This window comes from Zonotrichia albicollis, chromosome 16, assembly GCF_047830755.1.
Source record: "Zonotrichia albicollis isolate bZonAlb1 chromosome 16, bZonAlb1.hap1, whole genome shotgun sequence".
Classification (NCBI taxonomy): Eukaryota; Metazoa; Chordata; class Aves; order Passeriformes; family Passerellidae; genus Zonotrichia; species Zonotrichia albicollis.
The window spans coordinates 1,440,935-1,447,709 of record NC_133834.1 but is presented as its reverse complement, the minus strand read 5'-3'; positions in this window follow the sequence as shown (position 1 = coordinate 1,447,709).

Here is a 6,775-nt window from a genome sequence, read left to right as displayed (position 1 = left end):
TTCATGCCAGGAGGACTTTTACAGAAAACAACTGCTCATCTGCACCCCAGCTGGAGCAGGGGCACCCAAGGGACACAGCCACACCAGACCTGGACCTCCACAGCACCCCCAGTGCTCCAGGACAGCCAGGAGGTCACTGCTGGAAATAAAACCTCTCTGCAAGGACTTGATATGGTCTGATGGTTGAGGAGAAGGCAGTAGTAGCAGCCCTGTGCAGGCACTTGCTCATTTAGCATAGGTAATAGCTGTGGAATTTATTCAGGATCTGAATTCTTGCTTTTTTTTCCAAGGAAAGGCCAGAGGGGACTCTGCATGCTGCTTCCATGCAGGGCTGTGTCTCTGAGCCATCCCAAGGATTTCCCTGGATGCTTTCCCTGTCCTGCAGCACAGGGAGCCCTGGGAAGCCCAGCACAAGGCCAGACAGATTTAGTGCTGCTGCACTGGGACTCGTTCATCTTCCCTCCGAGGTGAGCCCACACTGTCCTCAAGGACAGGAGCTTAACAAGCAGAGAGGAAGATCTGAACCAGATCTTGACCTGATCTCAATCACACAGCTGCTCTGAACCAAACAGGGCTGATTTATGCCCAGTGCTCTGGCTCCAACCCATTCCCAGCTCCCTCTGTCCCCCCAGGTAGAGCCATAAAGGGACAGCAGCACTCACATCCCATCCTGGGACACTCACACCAGGCATGGCACCACTGAAATCAGCAGCATGAGGACCCTCAGGGTAAAATAAAGCCCCTGAGACAGGGCTGTGCTGCAGCAAACCCTGCCCTGGGTGTGCCAGGGCTGCCCAGGGTGTGTCAGCCACAAACCAGGCTGGGAGAAAGCCCCTGATCAGAGATTCCAAACTCATGTGTCAGCCACAAACCAGGCTGGGAGCAAGCCCCTGAGCAGGCATTCCAAGAGACAACACCCCCAGTGCTGCTGAGAGCCCTGCTGGTCCCAGTTCATCCCAGGGCAGCATTTCCCAGCAGGGTGGTGCCCAGCACAGCACAAAGGACACTTTCAGCACTTTTACCCGTGGGCAATCCTGATATCCCAGCACAGGGAACAGCTCCTCCAGTTTATCTGGAGTCTGAGACACCCTGCAAACCCAGAATCCTCAGGCTGGGATCCCCAAATCGAGGCAGCATGAGGTGCCAGAGGCTCTGCCTCCAGCCAAGCCCTCACTTTGCAGCACTGCCTGCACACAGCAGGGCCTTTTGCCTTCTCATCCCCCACAGGCAGACAGCAGCAGACACCACTGACCCCATTTCCAACCCAACACCCAGAAGACTCTCTCAGCCCCAAAGAATTCCACACCTTCCACTGCCTGCAGAGCATCCCTGGGGCTGGAGCACAGGTCAGCCCCCAGCCCTGGAGCTGGCAGGAGAGGGGAGCAGCCCTGCAGCCCCACGGATCCCCAGCACAGCCACTCCACCTTGGCTCCCTCCCCATGCAGGAGCCGCTTGCCAAGCCCACATTTGGATCGAGCAACAGACTTTTGTGCTTTGGCTCAGGGATCCTGCAAACAAGAGCTTTAATCACTGCTTGCTTTTATGTGCTGAGAGCCAAAATTGTCTTGTTAAGTACAGTAAGTGATCAGTACTCACAGCACAGAACGTTTCAATGGCTGCTTGTGTGGGTAATTATTCCAGGCTTGCCTCTCTTCCCCTCTTGAGAAAAATTACAGAATGTGGAAATTATTGCGAAGCCTCTCCGGACTCGGAATGTTTTCCACCGGTTCCTTCAGCCCTGCCTGCATTCTGCTGCCTGGCTGTGCCCCTTAATGAGGGATGCCCAGGACCTCACCTTCCACAGGCAGGGTCACAGCTGGGCTTTCCTCAGACAGAACAACCCCAATGCCTGTCCTTAAGGCAAACAGGAGGCTCAGCCTTTGCTCTTCCCCCTGTCCTCCCCTCCTGAGCACAGCCCAGCCTAGCAAATATTGATTTAATTTGGTTTTCCCCCCATTTTCCCCGTGCATCCCTAAATGGAAGCGTGGATCCGTGCTTGGGACCCCAGCTGAGCCATGGCCCCAGGCAGGAGCCTTTCCCTCCCAGCCCTCTCTAATATTACACTATTAAAGCTGCCTTTTGGCTTTTATTAGGATTTTTTCCAGAGATAAAAGCAGGCTGTGGGAGCAGAGGGAGTCCCAGCAATATCCATGTCCTTGGAGCTGACAGAGTGGGGAACCTCAAGCTGGGAATGCTGTGGTGAGGCTGGGACATGCAGAGGAGGAGGAGGAGAAGGAGGAGGAGGATGGTGCTCAGCTGTGCATCAGCTTGGATGAAGGGAGCAGCAGAACAAGCTGCAGGGATGCTCCAGTGTCAGGGGATGCTTTTCTGGAAAAGGGGCAGCAAAACCCTCTCAGCACACTTGGAGCTGCTTTGCATCACCCTCTCCTCTGCAGATGCAGCTGGAGGCTGAAACCTCAGCAGGAGGCTTTGGGCACCCATAAAGCTCCTGCTGAAACAGGGACAGCACCCCAGAGTCCCCAGCCCATGGGCAGCTCTGCTTGTGCCTCCAAGAGGATTTTGTCCAGGGCAATTGCAGCGTGGGATGCAGGAAGGAAAGGGATGAGAGATAAAGCCAAAAGGGATGAGATAAGTGCCTAGGAAGTTCCAGCAGGTTTATGTGCACAGCAGAACCTGTCCCACTGGCAGGAGGGCAATGCTGTCACTCCAGAGCTCATTCCTGCAGAAGCAGGACAGGGGCACCAGCTCCAGGGAGCTCTGGGTGCCCCATAGCACCCCCAGATCCCGCAGCTGCCACACAGGGCTCCTGCACTTCAGGTGGAGCTTTTCCCTCAAGGCTGACTCCTGTCTCCAATCTCCACCCCAGGGCTGGCTCAGCATCCCCAGTCCAGCATTTGCTGAGCTGCTTTCAAGACATTTGTGTGTAGCAAAGAGCACAGAAAATACAGCTTCTCCCCTGGCTGGGTGGAGGGCTCTCCCTGTCCTCTCCAGCCAGGCATGGACCCGTTTTTCTCAGCCCCATTTTGCATTTGCTGAGGGCCCAGGACCCATCTCACACACACAGGGCTGACAGGAAGGGAGCCACTCCAGAGGAGCATTGCTTCTAAACCACTCCAATATGGCAAGGCAATGTTAACCAGCTGGGAAAGCTCTTTAAAGACCCTTAATTAAAGGCTGGCTGTTGCACAGGCCCCTCTCCCATCCCCACCAGGAGTGTTTCCCAGTTTCCCGGCCTCTCTCCTGCTGCCCTCCATCCCTCACACTTTCCTTCCCTCTGGCATCTGCCAGCAGCGTGCTGGGGCTGCCAGGGGGGGTCTGCAGCAATCAGCCATCAGATGCAAGTTTAAACTCAGAGTAAAAGGGACAAAAAGGGGGGGAATTCCCTCATTCCCTCTCTGTTGATTTGCAGGCGTGGCTGCCAGCCTGGATGGCAGTGCTGGCACAGAGCTGCTGTGCCAGCCTGATCCTTCCCATCACTGCTTAGTACAAACTTCCTTAGAATTTCCTCACGTCCTGCATCCAGGTGATGTCACATTACAGTTCTGCTTTGCATTTGATGTCCACATTCTGCTGCACCACAGATCTCAGTTGGGTCAATACATGTACTTCCCCTGTCCAGCTCATAGGGTCAAAGGCACTCCCAGCCACATAACCTGGGAAAAATGGGGCTGGATCAGCCCTTTCAGCTTCAGTCTCTCCTCCAACACCAGCCCAGCCATCCCCTCCTCCTGCCCATTCCCTGGGGAAGGGGCAGTGGTGGCAGTGCCCCATCCACCCCACAGCCATGAGGGGGTCACAGTCAGGGCCTGGGGCTCAGCTCCTGCCAGAATGACATCATTTTATTCTTTCCTCTGATATAAATTCATTAAGTGAGGCAATGCCTTGCTCAAATCAGAGCACAAATTTGGCATTTGCTCTGTGGCTGCACACAACCACACTGCTGCAGCCCCCAAAACCAGCAGGGAGGATGCCCAACAGCCCTGGCACAGCCCCCACTTACCAGGCAGTGCCAGCTCCTGCTCCCTGGGCCAGGACAGCCTCTGCACCCTGGGGGAAATCCTAGAGGAGGTTCTGGTGCCTCCTCCCAGCTTTTATAGCCCCCAGGCGCCTGGCAGCACCAGCCTCACCTGGGGAGTGTGGGCTGGCACAGGTGTGCCAGCAGGAAATGGGGATTGATGGGCACTTCCAGGGAGGATCATGATTTCCCTGTCACAGGTTACAAACATTCCAGATGAGATGTGGGACTGCAAATCAGCCCTGCTGCTCTCCTCATCTCCAGACCCACGCAAAAGCAGGGAAGTTTGAACTTCTTGCTTTTGGAGATTTTTTTCTTTCTTTCTTCCCTATTTTTGTTCTTTCCCTTCTGTCCTCCTAAATCTGGTATAACAGAAAAAGGAGTAAATAAAGAATTTTGGAAAGCTCTTCCAGCCTTGCTCTTCCTGGCTTATGGAGTGGAATGGAGAGGGAGGCCCAGAGCTCAGGAACCACAAAACTTTGGATAGCTGGATTTTGAAAACAAAATTGGGTCTAGAAATGGAAACTCTGGTTAACTGAGACGGGGATGAAAACTTCACTTCATACTTGGCTGCAAAGCTGGATCTTCATCATCCTCTTGTTTTGGCACTGCCCCAATTAACCTGGGACATTTTCCAGCTCCACCAGCACGGGGTGTTTGCCACCATCCCCCGAGCAAGCAGCTGCCCCAGCTCCCTGTGTCCCCAAAACACCAGCACAGCCCAGCATCCTCTCGTTATAACTTTATAAAAAACTTTATTCCCAGAGGTTTTGAGCAGGGAGATCCGGCAGTGCCACCTCTCCCTGAGCCTCTGTGGGAGTTTCACAGCAATTCCTCCTGGATGAGCTGTGGCTGCCCCTGCATCCCTGCAGTGTCCCAGGCTGGACACTGGGGCTTGGAGCAGCTGGCACAGTGGAAGTGTCCCTGCCATGGCAGGGGTGGCATGGATGGGATTTAGGGTCCCTCCAACCCAAACCAGGATTCCACGACCCTGGAGAATGAAGTGTCCCAGTGAGCCCTCGGAATTCCAAGAAATCTCTGCTCAAGCCGAACCCTCCAGGACAGCACAAATGGGACAGGGCTGCTGTCACCATCCCCAACGAAACACTTTTTTTGGAAGCACATCCCTCCTGAAAAAGCACCACAAACTCCGCCGGAGTGGACTTAAACCCGCGCTGGGCTCGGAGCAGGAGCCGGGGAGATTTCATCCCCTTCCTACCAAAGCTGCTTTTATTGTCTTGATCTAATGAAGTGCAGACTTCACCTGGACAGAGCCATAAGTGGCTCCTCTCGGAGGCAATGAATACAAATACTTGACCTCGAGAGCTGCGGGGCAGCAATTAGTTTAAGCAGGGGGTTTGTGTAACACTTCAAAAGTCTTAATCCGTGCGGTCAGCCCCGGCACGGTATTTGCCAGAGCGCATTGAGTAGTCTTAATGAGTCTGCAAAGCGAGCTTTCAATACATTTTGGGTCGCTTCAGATGCTTCAAATGGCATAGTCTATATGGTATTGTGCGGCTTTAGAAAGGGCCGGGCTTTAAAAAAGTATGGTTCCCTTTCACAGGGCAGACAGAAACCATCTTTAGAGCCGGGACCCTTAAGGTTTTGCATATCAATAGGGCCGGGGCTGAATGCAGTCACTCAGCTGGGAAATAGGATCACTATCAGCGCTTCCAGCCTTTCACAGGCACTTGGGAAACTTTAAAGCCCTTCGCGGAGAATAATTTGGTCGAATGTCGTCGCTGGAAACAAAACCTAAACAAGCAGAGCGCAGTCCATCATGCGGAGCTGCCAGCCAGGCTGACAAGGGGCTCCAGCCGCTGCGACATCCCGCCCTGGAGGGGACACGGCCGGGGGTCACAGCCTGGGGACATGGCTGGGGGGGACATTGATGGCCTGGGGTCACAAACAGGGGGGTCACAGCCAGGGGACACAGCCTGGGGGGGGACATTGATGGCTGGGACATGGCTGGGGGTCACAAACAGGGAACACGGCCGGGGTCACAGCCGGGGGACACAGCCTGGGGGGGACATTGATGGCCTGGGGTCACAGCCAGGGGTACATGGCTGGGGGGGACATTGATGGCCTGGGGTCACAAATAGGGAGGACACAGCCGGGGGACACAGCCTGGGGGGGACATTGGTGGCTGTGACACAGCCTGGGGTCACAAACAGGGGGTGTCACAGCCAGGGCAGGGGTGCTGAGCCCATCCCAGAACAGTTGCATCACTCCAGGACTTTGGGATTTCAACCATCTCCTCTCACTCTGCCATGGCAGTATCCTGTTTTACCCCAGTGACAAAGCCCTGGGGACTGTCACCTCCTCGATGGCCCAATCCACACAGAAACTGGCTTGCTTTTCTCTCCAGCATCACTTTCAGCAGGTGTCACTTGTCCTGGGAATGAACAGGAACGTGCCCAACCTCACCTGCACCCGGAGCATGGGACAGGACACAAAGCTCAGCCCCAGGGACACGAGGGAGGTGCCAGGACCTGGGACAGGGAGAGCTGTGTGGGATGAAACTGCAGGTGAGGGTGTGAAACCACCTTGGAGCAGGGAGGAGAAGGGATGAGGCTCCTTGTACATGCCAGAAGTGGGACCTGCTCCCTCCTCCTGCCCAGGCAGCAGCAGAGAGGAGAGGAGGCACCTCAGCAGCCTTGGGATGCTGCATCATGGAAGGAACCACAGCCAAAGCTGATCTGCAAACAATGCAGGGCCTGAGGGCCCTCCAAAACTCATAATTAGCTCATTAAACAGACAAATACAAGTCACTAATAAGATCATAGAGGTTAATTAAAT